The sequence below is a fragment of the Bufo gargarizans genome, chromosome 5 (assembly GCF_014858855.1).
Source record: "Bufo gargarizans isolate SCDJY-AF-19 chromosome 5, ASM1485885v1, whole genome shotgun sequence".
Classification (NCBI taxonomy): domain Eukaryota; kingdom Metazoa; phylum Chordata; class Amphibia; order Anura; family Bufonidae; genus Bufo; species Bufo gargarizans.
This window is the reverse complement of record NC_058084.1, coordinates 49,684,988-49,705,712: the sequence shown is the minus strand read 5'-3', so window position 1 is coordinate 49,705,712 and position 20,725 is coordinate 49,684,988.

Sequence of the window (20,725 nt, the reverse complement as noted above, 5' to 3'; positions counted from 1 at the left end):
TAAATACAATTCCCAATTTAACAATTTCATAATTTAGTGGTTTCTGCTATATCAGAGCTATTTGAAATCTATCCCTAAAAGGGTATATAATATTCAAGGTGCACATTGGGTCATTCAGAATAACTTCACACACACACGCTTCTGTGCATTTCCAAGTCTAATTCTGTCACTAAATCCATACCGGTCACCCAGCGCCTAAATACTAGGCCTCAAATTTATATCCCGCTGAATTTATATCCCGTTCTGCCACATCCACACGTCCTAGTGTACCAACTACCTCAGGTCCCAGTAGCCGCCAGAATTTACAGCGATATATGGTGGGGCCCAATGCCGTTCTAAGGATGGTAAGGCCTGAGCAGGTACAGGCATTAGTCAATTGGGTGGCCGACAGTGGATCCAGCACGTTCACATTATCTCCCACCCAGTCTTCTGCAGAAAGCGCACAGATGGCGCCTGAAAACCAACCCCATCAGTCTGTCACATCACCCCCATGCATACCAGGGAAACTGTCTCAGCCTCAAGTTATGCAGCAGTCTCTTATGCTGTTTGAAGACTCCGCTGGCAGGGTTTCCCAAGGGCATCCACCTAGCCCTTCCCCAGCGGTGAAAGACATAGAATGCACTGACGCACAACCACTTATGTTTCCTGATGATGAGGACATGGGAATACCACCTCAGCATGTCTCTGATGATGACGAAACACAGGTGCCAACTGCTGCGTCTTTCTGCAGTGTGCAGACTGAACAGGAGGTCAGGGATCAAGACTGGGTGGAAGACGATGCAGGGGACGATGAGGTCCTAGACCCCACATGGAATGAAGGTCGTGCCACTGACTTTCACAGTTCGGAGGAAGAGGCAGTGGTGAGACCGAGCCAACAGCGTAGCAAAAGAGGGAGCAGTGGGCAAAAGCAGAACACCCGCCGCCAAGAGACTCCGCCTGCTACTGACCGCCGCCATCTGGGACCGAGCACCCCAAAGGCAGCTTCAAGGAGTTCCCTGGCATGGCACTTCTTCAAACAATGTGCTGACGACAAGACCTGAGTGGTTTGCACGCTGTGCCATCAGAGCCTGAAGCGAGGCATTAACGTTCTGAACCTGAGCACAACCTGCATGACCAGGCACCTGCATGCAAAGCATGAACTGCAGTGGAGTAAACACCTTAAAACCAAGGAAGTCACTCAGGCTCCCCCTGCTACCTCTTCTGCTGCTGCCGCCTCGGCCTATTCTGCTGCTGCCGCCTCGGCCTCTTCCTCCGCCTCTGGAGGAACGTTGGCACCTGCCGCCCAGCAAACAGGGGATGTACCACCAACACCACCACCACCACCTCCGTCACCAAGCGTCTCAACCATGTCACACGCCAGCGTTCAGCTCTCCATCTCACAAACATTTGATAGAAAGCGTAAATTCCCACCTAGCCACCCTCGATCCCTGGCCCTGAATGCCAGCATTTCTAAACTACTGGCCTATGAAATGCTGTCATTTAGGCTGGTGGACACAGACAGCTTCAAACAGCTCATGTCGCTTGCTGTCCCACAGTATGTTGTTCCCAGCCGGCACTACTTCTCCAAGAGAGCCGTGCCTTCCCTGCACAACCAAGTATCCGATAAAATCAAGTGTGCACTGCGCAACGCCATCTGTAGCAAGGTCCACCTAACCACAGATACGTGGACCAGTAAGCACGGCCAGGGACGCTATATCTCCCTAACTGCACACTGGGTAAATGTAGTGGCAGCTGGGCCCCAGGCGGAGAGCTGTTTGGCGCACGTCCTTCCGCCGCCAAGGATCGCAGGGCAACATTCTTTGCCTCCTGTTGCCACCTCCTCCTTCTCGGCTTCCTCCTCCTCTTCTTCCACCTGCTCATCCAGTCAGCCACACACCTTCACCACCAACTTCAGCACAGCCCGGGGTAAACGTCAGCAGGCCATTCTGAAACTCATATGTTTGGGGGACAGGCCCCACACCGCACAGGAGTTGTGGCGGGGTATTGAACAACAGACCGACGAGTGGTTGCTGCCGGTGAGCCTCAAGCCCGGCCTGGTGGTGTGTGATAATGGGCGAAATCTCGTTGCAGCTCTGGGACTAGCCAATTTGACGCACATCCCTTGCTTGGCGCATGTGCTGAATTTGGTGGTGCAGAAGTTCATTCACAACTACCCCGACATGTCAGAGCTGCTGCATAAAGTGCGGGCCGTCTGTTCGCGCTTCCGGCGTTCACATCCTGCTGCTGCTCGCCTGTCTGCGCTACAGCGTAACTTCGGCCTTCCCGCTCACCGCCTCATATGCGACGTGCCCACCAGGTGGAACTCCACCTTGCACATGCTGGACAGACTGTGCGAGCAGCAGCAGGCCATAGTGGAGTTTCAGCTGCAGCACGCACGGGTCAGTCGCACTACAGAACAGCACCACTTCACCACCAATGACTGGGCCTCCATGCGAGACCTGTGTGCCCTGTTGCGCTGTTTCGAGTACTCCACCAACATGGCCAGTGGCGATGACACCGTTATCAGCGTTACAATACCACTTCTATGTCTCCTTGAGAAAACACTTAGGGCGATGATGCAAGAGGAGGTGGCCCAGGAGGAGGAGGAGGAGGAGGAAGAGGGGTCATTTTTAGCACTTTCAGGCCAGTCCCTTCGAAGTGACTCAGAGGGAGGTTTTTGGCAACAGCAGAGGCCAGGTACAAATGTGGCCAGCCAGGGCCCACTACTGGAGGACGAGGAGGACGAGGATGAGGAGGAAGTGGAGGAGGATGAGGATGAAGCATGGTCACAGCGGGGTGGCACCCAACGCAGCTCGGGTCCATCACTGGTGCGTGGCTGGGGGGAAAGGCAGGACGATGACGATACGCCTCCCACAGAGGACAGCTTGTCCTTACCCCTGGGCAGCCTGGCACACATGAGCGACTACATGCTGCAGTGCCTGCGCAACGACAGCAGAGTTGCCCACATTTTAACCTGTGCGGACTACTGGGTTGCCACCCTGCTGGATCCACACTACAAAGACAATGTGCCCACCTTACTTCCTGCACTGGAGCGTGATAGGAAGATGCGCGAGTACAAGCGCACGTTGGTAGACGCGCTACTGAGAGCATTCCCAAATGTCACAGGGGAACAAGTGGAAGCCCAAGGCCAAGGCAGAGGAGGAGCAAGAGGTCGCCAAGGCAGCTGTGTCACGGCCAGCTCCTCTGAGGGCAGGGTTAGCATGGCAGAGATGTGGAAAACTTTTGTCAACACGCCACAGCTAACTGCACCACCACCTGATACGCAACGTGTTAGCAGGAGGCAACATTTCACTAACATGGTGGAACAGTACGTGTGCACACCCCTCCACGTACTGACTGATGGTTCGGCCCCATTCAACTTCTGGGTCTCTAAATTGTCCACGTGGCCAGAGCTAGCCTTTTATGCCTTGGAGGTGCTGGCCTGCCCGGCAGCCAGCGTTTTGTCTGAACGTGTATTCAGCACGGCAGGGGGCGTCATTACAGACAAACGCAGCCGCCTGTCTACAGCCAATGTGGACAAGCTGACGTTCATAAAAATGAACCAGGCATGGATCCCACAGGACCTGTCCGTCCCTTGTCCAGATTAGACATTAACTACCTCCCCATAACCATATATTATTGGACTCCAGGGCACTTCCTCATTCAATCCTATTTTTATTTTCATTTTACCATTATATTGCGAGGCTATCCAAAGTTGAATGAACCTCTCCTCTGCCTGTGTGCTAGGCCTAAATATATGCCAATGGACTGTTGCAGTGGTGGCTGACATGAAGCCTGATTCTCTGCTATGACATGCAGACTAATTCTCTGCTGACATGAAGCCAGATTGTCTGTTACGGGACCTCTCTCCTCTGCCTGGGTGCTGGGCCTAAATATATGCCAATGGACTGTTGCAGTGGTGGGTGACGTGAAGCCTCATTCTCTGCTATGACATGCAGACTGATTCTCTGCTGACATGAAGCCAGATCGTCTGTTACGGGACCTCTCTGCTCTGCCTGTGTGCTAGGCCTAAATATATGCCAATGGACTGTTGCAGTGGTGGGTGACGTGAAGCCTCATTCTCTGCTATGACATGCAGACTGATTCTCTGCTGACATGAAGCCAGATTGTCTGTTACGGGACCTCTCTCCTCTGCCTGTGTGCTAGGCCTAAATATATGCCAATGGACTGTTGCAGTGGTGGGTGACGTGAAGCCTCATTCTCTGCTATGACATGCAGACTGATTCTCTGCTGTCATGAAGCCAGATTGTCTGTTACGGGACCTCTCTGCTCTGCCTGTGTGCTAGGCCTAAATATATGCCAATGGACTGTTGCAGTGGTGGGTGACGTGAAGCCTCATTCTCTGCTATGACATGCAGACTGATTCTCTGCTGACATGAAGCCAGATCGTCTGTTACGGGACCTCTCTGCTCTGCCTGTGTGCTAGGCCTAAATATATGCCAATGGACTGTTGCAGTGGTGGGTGACGTGAAGCCTCATTCTCTGCTATGACATGCAGACTGATTCTCTGCTGACATGAAGCCAGATTGTCTGTTACGGGACCTCTCTGCTCTGCCTGTGTGCTAGGCCTAAATATATGCCAATGGACTGTTGCAGTGGTGGGTGACGTGAAGCCTCATTCTCTGCTATGACATGCAGACTGATTCTCTGCTGTCATGAAGCCAGATTGTCTGTTACGGGACCTCTCTGCTCTGCCTGTGTGCTAGGCCTAAATATATGCCAATGGACTGTTGCAGTGGTGGGTGACGTGAAGCCTCATTCTCTGCTATGACATGCAGACTGATTCTCTGCTGACATGAAGCCAGATTGTCTGTTACGGGACCTCTCTGCTCTGCCTGTGTGCTAGGCCTAAATATATGCCAATGGACTGTTGCAGTGGTGGGTGACGTGAAGCCTCATTCTCTGCTATGACATGCAGACTGATTCTCTGCTGTCATGAAGCCAGATTGTCTGTTACGGGACCTCTCTGCTCTGCCTGTGTGCTAGGCCTAAATATATGCCAATGGACTGTTGCAGTGGTGGGTGACGTGAAGCCTCATTCTCTGCTATGACATGCAGACTGATTCTCTGCTGTCATGAAGGCAGATTGTCTGTTACGGGACCTCTCTGCTCTGCCTGTGTGCTAGGCCTAAATATATGCCAATGGACTGTTGCAGTGGTGGGTGACGTGAAGCCTCATTCTCTGCTATGACATGCAGACTGATTCTCTGCTGACATGAAGCCAGATTGTCTGTTACGGGACCTCTCTCCTCTGCCTGTGTGCTAGGCCTAAATATATGCCAATGGACTGTTGCAGTGGTGGCTGACGTGAAGCCTCATTCTCTGCTATGACATGCAGACTAATTCTCTGCTGACATGAAGCCAGATTGTCTGTTACGGGACCTCTCTCCTCTGCCTGGGTGCTGGGCCTAAATTTATGACAATGGACTGTTGCAGTGGTGGCTGACGTGAAGCCTGATTCTCTGCTATGACATGCAGACTGATTCTCTGCTGACATGAAGCCAGATCCTCTGTTACGGGACCTCTCTCCTCTGCCTGGGTGCTGGGCCTAAATTTATGACAATGGACTGTTGCAGTGGTGGCTGACGTGAAGCCTGATTCTCTGCTATGACATGCAGACTGATTCTCTGCTGACATGAAGCCAGATCCTCTGTTACGGGACCTCTCTCCTCTGCCTGGGTGCTGGGCCTAAATTTATGAAAATGGACTCTTACAGTGGTGGGTGACGTGAAGCCTGATTCTCTGCTATGACATGAAGACTGATTCTCTGCTGACATGAAGCCAGATTGTCTGTTACGGGACCTCTCTCCTCTGCCTGGGTGCCGGGGCCTAAATATCTGAGAATGGACTGTTCCAGTGGTGGGTGACGGGAAGCCAGATTCTCTGCTATGGAACCTCTCTCCAATTGATTTTGGTTAATTTTTATTTATTTAATTTTTATTTTTATTAATTTCCCTATCCACATTTGTTTGCAGGGGATTTACCTACATGTTGCTGCCTTTTGCAGCCCTCTAGCCCTTTCCTGGGCTGTTTTACAGCCGTTTTAGTGCCGAAAAGTTCGGGTCCCCATTGACTTCAATGGGGTTCGGGTTCGGGACGAAGTTCGGATCGGGTTCGGATCCCGAACCCGAACATTTCCGGGATGTTCGGCCGAACTTCTCGAACCCGAACATCCAGGTGTTCGCTCAACTCTAGTAATATTACATCCCTGACCAGCGAGTCCATGCCTCTTCTAATACATGACAATATCCTGGTGGCCTTAGAAGCAGCTGATTGACATTGTATGCTGTTATTCAATCCAGGGGCGTAGCTAAAGTCTCATGGGCCCTGGTGCAAGATTTCAGCTTGGGCCCCCCTTCCCTCAGCGCTTTATGACCAGGGAGGCAAAAATTGAAACGGCACCCCCAACCCCCCTCATACCAAATTCTTGACCTGACCCCTTCCCTGCAGCCAGAGGTGTAACTTGACCTGCATGCACTTTCCATAATACCAGTGTCTTCTTATGTGGCACAAGGGTCTTTGGGCCCCCTCAGGCTCCTGGGCCTGGTAGCGACTGCTACCTCTGCACCCCCTATATCTACGCCCCTGCCCACTATCAAACATGGTGGTGGGAACCTAATGCTTTGGGGGTGTTTTTCAGCCAATGGACCAGGGAACCTAATTACAGTAAACGGCACCATGAAAAAAGAGCAATACATGAGGATTCTCAACGACAACATCAGGCCGTCTGCAGAGAAACTTAGCCTTGGGCACCAGGGGACATTTCAGCATGACAATGACCCAAAACACACAGCAAAAGTGGTGAAGAAATGGTTAGCAGACAACAACATTAACGTTTTGGAGAGGCCCAGCCAGGGTCCAGACTTGAATCCAATTAAGAATCTGTGGAGGGAGCTAAAGATCGTCTTATTATCTTTTGGGAGACACCTATGTCATTTCCTGTCAAAAAATTACTTGCTGGTTAAATAATAGTAACTAAGTTTAAATTTGCCAGGGGTATGAATAATTATGGGCAGCACTGTATATATACATATATATATATATATATATATATATATATATATATATTACACATTCACTTCTAGCTTCTTGTGCTTCTACTTAAGATAGAAGACATTTTAGTCAGATTATTCCTCTGTGCCGCTCTCTCTTCTCTCTCTTAATTATTGAGTTTTTGCACCGGATCGATGATCTTTGCAGATTGCTGAACTCTTTGGAGAGGCATTTCTTCCAGAAAAGCTTTTAGGGATGGGGTCACCCCTTGTGAGGGAAGCATCGGGTAATTTTCAGGGTGAAGAGATCCATTAAGTCCATTTGGTGCGCTCTATCAGAGGTGGTGATCTGCACTCTGAGGTTCCTGTTACATGTGATGGTAGTCATTGTGCTGATACAAGCCGCACTCCCAAGTCTCTATGATATTAATGCTCCCCACAGGCCTCTTATCAACACATCCTCTGCTACAGACTTGGCCGAGGTTTGAGGCACTGACACCTTCTCCTCACTTCCACCATCACTTTGGTATGAGCACCTTCAGACACATTTTCTAACCCTTCCAGAAATTGTACCTTATGGGTGCAAAATGTAGCATTTGGTCACCAAAAATGGGTCTACTCTTCACGTCTAAGGCCAGTGGCATACTGAAAACAGTAAGCCACGTAAGCCGGTCCTCACTACTACACCCCCTATCCCAGGACAGGAAGGACCAGCACTTGTTTGCTTTGTTTATGCCGGTTTGCGTTTATACTCAGTAGGAAGAGCAGATGTAGCAGAGTTGAGATTGTCTTCTTCTTATGATACTGTAGCTTGTTTGCTCTCTTATATAAAGCCGCTGGTTACATTGTCATGATGTTCATTTAGATGAGAACACCAAGCTCTGCTGCGTTGACAGAATCAGCTCTGCTTTGGTCCTTGGCTTTATGGGCAGCAATTTAGCTTTTTTTTGCCTCAATGTGGTATTTTCTGCTTCACTGAGCACTGAAAACATCAACAATGAGCACAAGCTGCAGGTTCAAGGTCGTGTGGATCAGGACTCAGAGTAGAGAGACACTGTCTGGACTGTCAGTGTCACCACTAGACAGTTAACTCACCTCGCCGCCAGCCACCGCACTTCCGCACTGCCGCCTGCTTCTGAGTGTGTCTGACTGGGAGCCGGAGATGCGCGGAAACCACGCCTCCGGCTCCTCCTCCCTCAGTCAGACCTCACTCAAGGCCGCGCCTCTGACATGACAGACACATGAGCGAGCCGCCCGGCCAACAGCCTGCGCTGCGCCGTGCACACTGCCCCCGGGGCGGGCCCTGGCCTGGATTTTGAATAGGAGGCGGTGGGGGGGCCCCTGTAGCTACGCCACTGATTCAATCTATGATCTACAGGGACACCCAAATCCTTCTCTATAAGTGACTCCCGCAGGGTTACATCCCCTAGGACATATGAAGCACAGAGATTATTACTACAAAGATGCATAACTTTACATTTGTCCACATTGAACCTCAATTGCCAAGTTGATGCCCAATCACTCAGAGTGTTCAAGTCAGCTTGTAGTTTATGGGCATCCTCCATAGACTGCACAGTGCTACACAGCTTAGTGTTATCTGCTGAAATAGAAATTGTGCTAAACCCGTCCCCTTTACCATTATTTAGGGGACCTACCTGCTCGGACCTTGGATTTTTAGTATTTATATATTTTAAGAATTTTGGGGATTTGTTTTGCTCTCTTTTGCCACCTGCTGTTCATTTTGTATTTTTGCTAATTATATCTCTTTTTTACAGATTTTATTAAGCCATTTGTAAACTTCAAACGCTACAGCTGATACCTCAGATTTTTATTTTTTAAATGCCCATTTTTTTTCTTTTATTGCCCTTTTTACAGTAGCTGTAAGCCTTGGGGGTTTAATTTTAGTTGTTTATACTTGTTACCTAAAGGAATACATTTTTAAAGTGCAATTACTCAATGTGGATTTAAAGTTCTCCCATTTATCCTCAGTATTAGTATGTGACAGTAGCTGCTCCCAGTCTATGCCCTGAAATGCTGTCCTCAACCCAAGGAAATTAGCCTTTTTAAAATTCAGTGCCTTTGCTCTGCCTGACAGAGTTTGCTTCTTAAAGTTTAGGGGGAATATAATTATATTGTGGTCACTATTACATAGTGTTTCTTGAACAGTAACATTTCCAACAAGCTCTGCATCACTAGAAATTACCAGATCCAACAGAGCATCGCCCCTAGTAAGAGCTTCTACAAACTGGCCCATAAAGTGGCCCAGCAGCAAGTTGAGGAATTTCTCCCCTTTGCGGTTAAGGCAGAACCATGACCCCAGTCAATGTCTGGGAAGTTAAAATCTCCCATTATGATCACTGTGCCAGCCTGTGAAGCCCGCTGTATTTGGTTATAAAGTTGGGTTTCTAACCCTACTCACTGTGTTCTATATACACAAGGCTAATTTTAATAGCCTCCCCAGCACTACATGTGGATTCAACCACACGCTGATACTACTTTCTGCTACCAGCACTTTATATAACTTCCCTCTTGCTTGTGCAACAACAGCGACATGTAGTGACAACAGTTAATATTACAGCATAAGCACTTATACATTGGCTTACAAATAAACAGGGTTGATGGATAGAGTGGATAGATAGAAAGATAGAAAGATAGATAGATAGATAGATAAATGAAAAATTAGGCAGCACTCCAATGTTGGTAGAAGGATGATAGACCCTGCTTTATTACCCCAAAATGCAACATTTCAGCCCAGCTCAATGGAGCCTTTCTTGAACTGGGATGAAATGTTGCATTTTAGGGTAATAAAGCTGGTCCATTACCCTTCTACAAACATTGGAGTGCTGCCTCATTTTTCTAGTTGAACCTCTGGACTATTAGCCAATAGTGTTGAGCACGAATATTCGAATAGTGAATTTTTATCGCGAATATCGCCACGAATATCGCCGCGAATATCCCACTAGGGATTGCAATGGGATGTGTTGGTGGCAGGGAAGGGGTTACTATTGTTGGGGATATAGGGGGTATGTGATGGGGTAGGTAGGGGCTAGACAGGTAGGGGTTAATAAATGCTGACTGCAGGAGTTCAGCAGCCTGGGTTTAGGGGATGGTTGGTGGAGCAGGGGTTACAGGGGTTATGCAGCTATGGGCAGAAGGGGTTATGCAACAGGGGTTATCGGTGGTATAGGGAAAAAGGGGTTAAATGCAGGGGTTAGGGTTAACCCAATGCAGGTCAGGGGTGAATAGGGGTAGATCAGGGCAGGGGTATTAGGGGTACTGCAATGCTGGAGGGAAAGGGTTACTTAGCCATCTCCAGGGGCATGTGGGGCTCTGCCTCTCTTCCTTCAGGGAGCTGTTCCCATGTGTCTCTGTTTGTAGTCCAGTTCCAAGAGACCTCGTGTTCCTGGCTTGGGGCTCATATATCAGCCTCAGAAACAGCTCACCTCCGCCCTCCTCAGGGAGGTGACATCATAGTGTGACTGTGACGTAAGCCTGCACTTAGGACTGCCAGTTGGCCCCCTGAGGCTAGCAGCACCACACGCCCAGCCATGTCACACACACAAGGTGGGGGAGAGCATAGTAACTAGGCTGATAAGCTGAGGAAACTCAACAAAAGGCCTCAGATCTATTGATCCCTTAACCTTTGAAGTCACCAGCCCCCTGCAGGCACTGGCATTTAGTAGGGGGCTGGTTAGGAAAATTGGCCGCATTTAAGTGTATATATGTATATAGATACTTGGGGCGCATCTATACACACATATATACTCTTTATAAACCTGGGGCATACATGGGCAGTTATAGGCCCATATATATACAGTACAGACCAAAAGTTTGGACACACCTCATTCAAAGAGTTTTCTTTATTTTCATGACTATGAAAATTGTAGATTCACACTGAAGACATCAAAACTATGAATTAACACATGTGGAATTATATACATAGCAAAAAAGTGTGAAACAATGAAAATATGTCATATTCTAGGTTCTTCAAAGTAGCCACCTTTTGCTTTGATTATTGCTTTGCACACTCTTGGCATTCTCTTGATGAGCTTCAAGAGGTAGTCACCTGAAATGGTCTTCCAACAGTCTTGAAGGAGTTCCCAGAGATGCTTAGCACTTGTTGGCCCTTTTGCCTTCACTCTGCGGTCCAGCTCACCCCAAACCATCTCGATTGGGTTCAGGTTCCGGTGACTGTGGAGGCCAGGTCATCTGGCGCAGCACCCCATCACTCTCCTTCATGGTCAAATAGCCCTTTCACAGTCTGGAGGTGTGTTTGGGGTCATTGTCCTGTTGAAAAATAAATCATGGTCCAACTAAACGCAAACTGGATGGAATAGCATGCCGCTGCAAGATGCTGTGGTAGCCATGCTGGTTCAGTATGCCTTCAATTTTGAATAAATCCCCAACAGTGTCACCAGCAAAGCACCCCCACACCATCACACCTCCTCCATGCTTCACGGTGGGAACCAGGCATGTAGAGTCCATCCGTTCACCTTTTCTGCGTCGCACAAAGACACAGTGGTTGGAACCAAAGATCTCAAATTTGGACTCATCAGACCAAAACACAGATTGCCACTGGTCTAATGTGCATTCCTTGTGTTCTTTAGCCCAAACAAGTCTCTTCTGCTTGTTGCCTGTCCATAGCAGTGGTTTCCTAGCAGATATTCTACCATGAAGACCTGATTCACAGTCTCCTCTTAACAGTTGTTCTACAGATGTGTCTGCTGCTAGAACTCTGTGTGGCATTGACCTGGTCTCTAATCTGAGCTGCTGTTAACCTGCGATTTCTGAGGCTGGTGACTCGGATGAACTTTTCCTCCGCAGCAGAGGTGACTCTTGGTCTTCCTTTCCTGGGGCGGTCCGCATGTGAGCCAGTTTCTTTGTAGCGCTTGATGGTTTTTGTGACTGCACTTGGGGACACTTTCAAAGTTTTCCCAATTTTTCGGACTGACTGACCTTCATTTCTTAAAGTAATGATGACCACTCGTTTTTCTTTACTTAGCTGCTTTTTTCTTGCCATAATACAAATTCTAACAGTCTATTCAGTAGGACTATCAGCTGTGTATCCACCTGACTTCTCCACAACGCAACTGATGGTCCCAACGCCATTTATAAGGCAAGAAATCCCACTTATTAAACCTGACAGGGCACACCTGTGAAGTGAAAACCATTTCAGGTGACTACCTCTTGAAGCTCATCAAGAGAATGCCAAGAGTGTGCAAAGCAGTAATCAAAGCAAAAGGTGGCTACTTTGAAGAACCTAGAATATGACATATTTTCAGTTGTTTCACACTTTTTTGTTATGTATATAATTCCACATATGTTAAGTTCATAGTTTTGATGCCTTCAGTGTGAATCTACAATTTTCATAGTCATGAAAATAAAGAAAACTCTTTGAATGAGAAGGTGTGTCCAAACTTTTGGTCTGCACTGTATATATATATATATATATATATATATATATACACACACACACATATATATATGTACATACCTGGGGGAGAGCCATGGCAGATACACATATACAGATGTATGCACTGCATACACACATCTTCAAATATTCTACTAAATTATTGTGAAATATCGAAAATTCAAATATAGCCCCTGCCGCTCATCACTATTAGCCAACGGTCTTGGGAAGACTGCACCCAGTATTGATATAGATAGATAATACAGGGTCCAACACTTATTGTTTTGGACAATCCTTTCTAAAAAGAAGTATCCATTAATATATAAAGTGTCCAAAAACATCTATGTGATGAATTCATAATTTACATGATGGACACTTGGTAAATTCCCTCAGTGAATTATTATTATGTTAATAGACATTAAAAATAATAAACTCCTGGAAATATTAGAAGACGCTGGGAGATATCCCCCCTAACAGCTGTACCTGTCTGTCAGGCTGTAATATTTTGTATATTCTAGTATTATCTCTGGAGAGGCCACGATCAGTACTGAACTTCTTGAGTCAGACAACGATGAGGGAGGATTTATTGTAAATTCAGAGAATAGATGTAATACAGACACATCAACATTTTTCATCCTTTATCTGGAAGATAAAAAAACATATTGTTGACCTACAGACAATAAACATGAAGTAATCTTTCAGCAATCCTTAAGGCCTATTTCACACGGGCATCCCAGATTTTCTCCAGATGCACCGCATGTGCATTGCGGGAAACCCGCGTGAGTAGGCACGCAATTGCAGTCAGTTTTGACTGCGATTGTGTTCGATGTTCAGTTTTTTCCGCACGAGTGCAATGCATTTTAAACGCGCGTGAGAAAAAACGGAATGTGGTACCCAGACCCGAACCCAGATTATTCACTGAAGTTCGGGTTTGGGTTAGGTGTTCTATTTATTTTATTATTTTCCCTTATAACATGGTTATGATAGAAAATAATAGCATTCTTAATACAAAATGCTTACTAAAATGTGGCTTGACAGGTTAAAAATAAAATAAAAAATTTACTCACCTCATCCACTTGTTCGCGCGGCCGGCATCGTCTTCTTTCAGGACCTGCAAAAGGACCTTTGATGACGTAATTGCGCTCACCACATGGTGAGCGCGGTGACGTCAGCGCAGATCCTGCTGAATGAAGATAGAAGATCTTCTGTCATGATTACGTCATCAAAGGTCCTTTTGCGGGTCCTGAAAGAAGAAGAAAGAAGACGATGCCGGCTGCGCGAACAAGTGGATGAGGTGAGTTCATTTTTTAACCCGTCAAGCCACATTTTAGTAAGCATTCTGTATTAAGAATGCTATTATTTTCACTCACCCCCATTCATTTCTATGGGGCCTGCGTTGCGTGAAAAACGCAGAATATAGAACATGCTGCAATTTTCACACAACGCACAAGTGATGTATGAAAATCACCGCTCATCTGCACAGCCCCATTGAAGTGAATGGGTCCGGATTCAGTGCGGGTGCAATGCGTTCACTTCACGTATTGCACCAGCGTGGAATTCTTGCCTGTGTGAAAGGGGCCTAACACTAAAAGGGATAGCCCAGTACAGGAAATGTTTTGACAAAAAAGGAGCACTTTAACATAATAAAAGTACATACACTTTTCAAGCTGCAGCCGCTCCAGTCCTTTAAAGGGGTTCTCCTGGAATTATTTAAAATGTCCGCTAGCAACTTGTCCTACAATGTGAGCAGGACTTGTTGCTTCCACTTGCAGAGCTGCCAAGGGGATGAGAGGACTTGGCCTCACTACACACTGCGCTCTGGCATTTGCATATATTACACATTGGTGAACGTTCCTGTCAGGCTGCTCAGCCATGATGGCATATCATATTCAGCATCACATCATTACTAGTGTTGATCATGAATATTCAAATTTCGAATTTTTATCGCGAATATAGGTACTTCGAAAATTCTCTAATATTTCAAATATAGTGATATATATTCGTAATTTTTATTTTTTTTATTCAATTTTTTTTTTTATCAGTACACATGATCCCTCCCTGCTTCTAGCTTGTGGACCAATAAGAAGGCTGCAATATACTTGACTTTAGGAGTAGTGTTGTTTGCGAATTTTGCTCTATATTCGTTTTTTTTTCGAATATTCACTATATTGCTATATATTCTTGTTTTGAAATATTACGAATATTAAAAAAACTAAGTTATAGCAATATTGCGAATATAAAAAAAAAACAAATATAGAGCAATTTAGCTAATATAGTGCTATAATCTTTTTTTTAATAGTTGTAATTTTTTTTACAATCTGAACTTTAGATGAGAAAAAAATTACAACTATTAGACAAAGAAGATTATAGCACTATATTAGCTAAATTGCTCTATATTAGTTTTTTTCGAATATTCGCTATATTGCTATATATTCTTGTTTTAGAATATTCCGAATATTAGAAAAAACTAAGTTATAGCAATATAGCGAATATTCAAAAAAAAAAATAATATAGAGCAATTTAGCTAATATAGTGCTAGAATCTTTTTTTTAATAGTTGTAATTTTTTTTCCAATCTGAACTTCGGAAGAGAAAAAAATTACAACTATTAGACAAAGAAGATTATATCACTATATTAGCTAAATTGCTCTATATTCGTTTTTTTTTTTTGAATATTCGCTATATTGCTATATATTCTTGTTTTAGAATATTCCGAATATTCGAAAAAACTAAGTTATAGCAATATAGCGAATATAAAAAAAAAACAAATATAGAGCAATTTAGCTAATATAGTGCTATAATATTCTTTGTCTAAAAGTTGAAAAATTCGCAATTAAAATTCGCATTACGAAAATTCGCATATTACACGATCCTTACCTTGCCGATTTTTCGAGTAAAAAAACGTAGAATATAACGAATGTTCGAATTTGCAAATATTCAACGAGTATTCTATGAAATATTCGCGAAATATTGCGAATTTGAATATGACCCCTGCCGCTCATCACTAATCATTACCAGCTACTGTAGAGCTGTGTAGTAAGGCTCTGCCTCCTCACCCCCTAGGCAGCTCTGCAAGTGGAGGCGACCAGTTCTGCTCACATTCTAGGACAGGTTGCTAGTGGCCATTTTAAATCATTCCTGGAGAACCACTTTAACCACCTCCGGACCGCCTAACGCAGATTCGCATTACGGAGGTGGCAGCTCTGCGCAGTGTCACGCATATATGCGTCATCTCGCGAGAGCCGTGATTTCCTGTGAACGTGCGCACACAGGCGCGCGCGTTCACATGATCGGAAGGTAAGCGAGTGGATCTCCAGCCTGCCAGCGGCGATCGTTCGCTGGCAGGCTGGAGATGTGATTTTTTTAACCCCTAACAGGTATATTAGACGCTGTTTTGATAACAGCGTCTAATATACCTGCTACCTGGTCCTCTGGTGGTCCCTTTTGTTTGGATCGACCACCAGAGGACACAGGTAGCTCAGTAAAGTACCAGAAAACACCACTACACTACACCCCCCCTGTCACTTATTAACCCCTTATGAACCCCTGATCACCCATGATCACCCCATATAGACTCCCTGATCACCCCCCTGTCATTGATCACCCCCCTGTAAGGCTCCATTCAGACATCCGTATGATTTTTACGGATCCACTGATACATGGATCGGATCCGCAAAACACATACGGACGTCTGAATGGAGCCTTACAGGTGGGTGATCAATGACAAGGGGGTGATCACCCATATAGACTTCCTGATCACCCCCCTGTCATTGATCACCCCCCTGTAAGGCTCCATTCAGACGTCCGTATGATTTTTGCGGATCCACTGATACATGGATCGGATCCGCAAAACACATACGGACGTCTGAATGGAGCCTTACAGGTGGGTGATCAATGACAAGGGGGTGATCACCCATATAGACTTCCTGATCACCCCCCTGTCATTGATCACCCCCCTGTAAGGCTCCATTCAGACGTCCGTATGATTTTTGCGGATCCACTGATACATGGATCAGATCCGCAAAACACATACGGACGTCTGAATGGAGCCTTACAGGGGGGTGATCAATGACAAGGGGGTGATCACGCATATAGACATCCTGATCACTTCCCTGTCATTGATCACCCCCCTGTAAGGCTCCATTCAGACGTCCGTATGATTTTTACGGATCCACTGATACATGGATCGGATCTGCAAAACACATACGGACGTCTGAATGGAGCCTTACAGTGGGTGATCAATGACAAGGGGTCGATCACCCATATAGACTTTCTGATCACCCCCCTGTCATTGATCACCCCCCTGTAAGTCTCCATTCAGACGTCCGTATGATTTTTTACGGATCCACGGATACATGGATCGGATCCGCAAAACACATACGGACGTCTGAATGGAGCCTTACAGGGGGGTGATCAATGACAGGGGGGTGATCACCCATATAGACTCCCTGATCACCCCCCTGTCATTGATCACCCCCCTGTAAGGCTCCATTCAGACGTCCGTATGCGTTTTGCGGATCCGATCCATGTATTCGTGGATCCGTAAAAATCACACAGACGTATGAATGGACCCTTACAGGGGGGTGATCAATGACAGGGGGGTGATCACCCCATATAGACTCCCTGATCACCCCCCTGTCATTGATCACCCCCTGTAAGGCTCCATTCAGACATTTTTTTCAGACTTCTTCTCACTCTTTAGGGCCCCTAAAATGCCAGGGCAGTATAAATACCCCACATGTGACCCCATTTCGGAAAGAAGACACCCCAAGGTATTCCGTGAGGGGCATATTGAGTCCATGAAAGATTGAAATTTTTGTCCCAAGTTAGCGGAAAGGGAGACTTTGTGAGAAAATACAAAAAAAATCAATTTCCGCTAACTTGTGCCAAAAAAAAAAAATTCGAGGAACTCGCCATGCCCCTCACGGAATACCTTGGGGTGTCTTCTTTCCAAAATGGGGTCACATGTGGGATATTTATACTGCCCTGGCTTTTCAGGGGCCCGAAAGCGTGAGAAGAAGTCTGGGATCCAAATGTCTAAAAATGCCCTCCTAAAAGGAATTTGGGCCGCTTTGCGCATCTAGGCTGCAAAAAAGTGTCACACATGTGGTATTGCCGTACTCAGGAGAAGTTGGGGAATGTGTTTTGGGGTGTCATTTTACATATACCCATGCTGGGTGAGATAAATATCTTGGTCAAATGCCAACTTTGTATAAAAAAATGGGAAAAGTTGTCTTTTGCCAAGATATTTCTCTCACCCAGCATGGGTATATGTAAAATGACACCCCAAAACACATTCCCCAACTTCTCCTGAGTACGGCGATACCAGATGTGTGACACTTTATTGCAGCCTAGGTGGGCAAAGGGGCACACATTCTAAAGAGCACCTTTCGGATTCCGCAGGCCATTTTTTACACATTTTGATTGCAAAGTACTTCTCACACATATGGGCCCCTAAATTGCCAGGGCAGTATAACTACGCCACAAGTGACCCCATTTTGGAAAGAAGACACCCCAAGGTATTCTGTGAGGGGCATGGCGAGTTCCTAGAATTTTTTATTTTTTGTCACAAGTTAGCGGAAAATTATGATTTTTATTTATTTATTTTTTTTCCTTACAAAGTCTCATATTCCACTAACTTGCGACAAAAAATAAAAAATTCTAGGAACTCGCCATGCCCCAAAACACATTCCCCAACTTCTCCTGAGTACGGTGATACCAGATGTGTGACACTTTTTAGCAGCCTAGGTGGGCAAAGGGACCCACATTCCAAAGTGCACCTTTCGGATTTCACCGGTCATTTTTTACAGATTTTGATTGCAAACTACTTCTCACACATATGGGCCCCTAGAATGCCAGGGCAGTATAACTACGCCACAAGTGACCCCATTTTGGAAATAAGACACCCCAAGGTATTCCGTGAGGGGCATGGCGAGTTCCTAGAATTTTTTATTTTTTGTCGCAAGATAGTGGAATATGAGACTTTGTAAGAAAAAAAATAAAAAATAAATCATCATTTTCCGCTAACTTGTGACAAAAAATAAAAAGTTCTATAATCTCACTATGCCCATCAGCGAATACCTTAGGGTGTCTACTTTCCGAAATGGGGTCATTTGTGGGGTTTTTCTACTGTTTGGGCATTGTAGAACCTCAGGAAACATGACAGGTGCTCAGAAAGTCAGAGCTGCTTCAAAAAGCGTAAATTCACATTTTTGTACCATAGTTTGTAAACGCTATAACTTTTACCCAAACCATTTTTTTTTGCCCAAACATTTTTTTTTATCAAAGACATGTAGAACAATAAATTTTGCGAAAAATTTATATATGGATGTCGTTTTTTTTGCAAAATTTTACAGCTGAAAGTGAAAAATGTCATTTTTTTGCAAAAAAATCGTTAAATTTTGATTAATAACAAAAAAAGTAAAAATGTCAGCAGCAATGAAATACCACCAAATGAAAGCTCTATTAGTGATAAGAAAAGGAGGTAAAATTCATTTGGGTGGTAAGTTGCATGACCGAGCGATAAACGGTGAAAGTAGTGTAGTGCAGAAGTGTAAAAAGTGGCCTGGTCATTAAGGGGGTTTCAGCTAGCGGGGTTAAAGTGGTTAAGAAGAGAAGCATCTCATGACTGGGTTCCTCAGTTAAGCATGTAACCTCTGTGGCCAATCACAGGTCTCAGTAATATTATCACTGAGAGCAGTCATTGGCTGCGGTGGTCATGCACTTAGACATTACATGATGACTACTGAAAGTAAATGGGGACCGTCAAGGACTGTAGCAATAACCGGACTGGCCTGGCAACTTCATAAAAAAATCTATTTTAGCATATGTTACTGCTGCATTATGCATAAAGCAATCTTTAGTTTCTTCACTGTTTTCCTTGAGTTTCCCCCTTAGTTGCGGCTGTTTTGAATCCTACATTATGAGGATCTTCACAAGATGGCTCCTCTGATAGTTCCCTGAGGCCAAAACTGCATGCCCTCAGGTCACATACAAACTTGCTGTAGCCAGCAACTTCCTGCCAGCCAATCAGATTGGATTACTGAGAGACACGCCTCCTCACTCTGAAACCTAATGCAGGCATGCAGTGTGAAGGACCGCCCCTCTATCTTCCTAGCTGGAGACAGATGAGCCACAGCAATGGTCTTTCAAGGAAGCAGTGGAAAGGGACAGAGGACATTAGTGAAAGCTGTTATTATAAGGCAATTACAGATCTTTTGACAATCATTGACAGACTAACTCAGGTATACATAACTAGCTCTAATAAACTAGCAAATAAACAAAAATATGACAGTTATCCTTTAAAGTACTCTTAGTTGTTAGGCAAAAATGTTTATACTTGTGACAACCCCTTTAATGAAGGCAGATCTAGGCAATCATCAGACCTACGAAATTATGTTTCATAACATAAGGCTTTGAGATTTTATCTCATGACCTGCAATGTTCAGATACCAAAGTGTGTTATTAGCCTTTAAATGGTTAGTGCATTAAGTAGGTGGAATGAGAGGACCCTTGTCCATGGGCTCAAGGGTGTAACTATATTGGGGCCGAGGTAACAGTCACACTGAAGCCCTGGTGTCTGAGGGGGCCCAAAGACGTCACTATTCTAAATGGCATATGGTGCATTGGCTGTGTCTAGTATTACAGTCCCATTCAAATCAATGAAGCTGAGCTACAATACCAGATACAGCCCATGGATGGGAATGGCACTACTTTTGAAAAGTTGGACCCCACCAATACTGATGACCTGTCCTGATGATAGGCCATCAATACTGAACTCCCATACAACCCCTTTAAAGATGAAGATTAATTAATCTGATAGATGCTCCTAGGCCTTGGAAGTGTTTAACTATGAGTTGTGATTCATAATACTGGTGTCCTCCTAGGTGGTGCACTTCATCATGGGTGCCAATGTGACTGCTGCCTTTGCACTGCTTAAAGGGAACCTGTCACCGGTATTTTGTGTATATAGCTGAGGACATGGGTTGCTAGATGGCCGCTAGCACATCCGCAATACCCAGTCCCCATAGCTCTGTGTGCTTTTATTGTGTAAAAAAATGATTTGATACATATGCAAATTAACCTGAGATGAGTCCTGTCCCTGACTCATCTCACGTACAGGACTCATCTCAGGTTAATTTGCATATGTATCAAATAGTTTTTTTTACACAATAAAAGAACACAGAGCTATGGGGACTGGATATTGCGGATGTGCTAGCGGCCATCTAGCAACCCATGTCCTCAGCTCTATGCACAAAATCCCAGTGACCGGTTCCCTTTAAACTTATGCCTCTGTGCTGAAATGTTGCAGCCCATGTGATGAC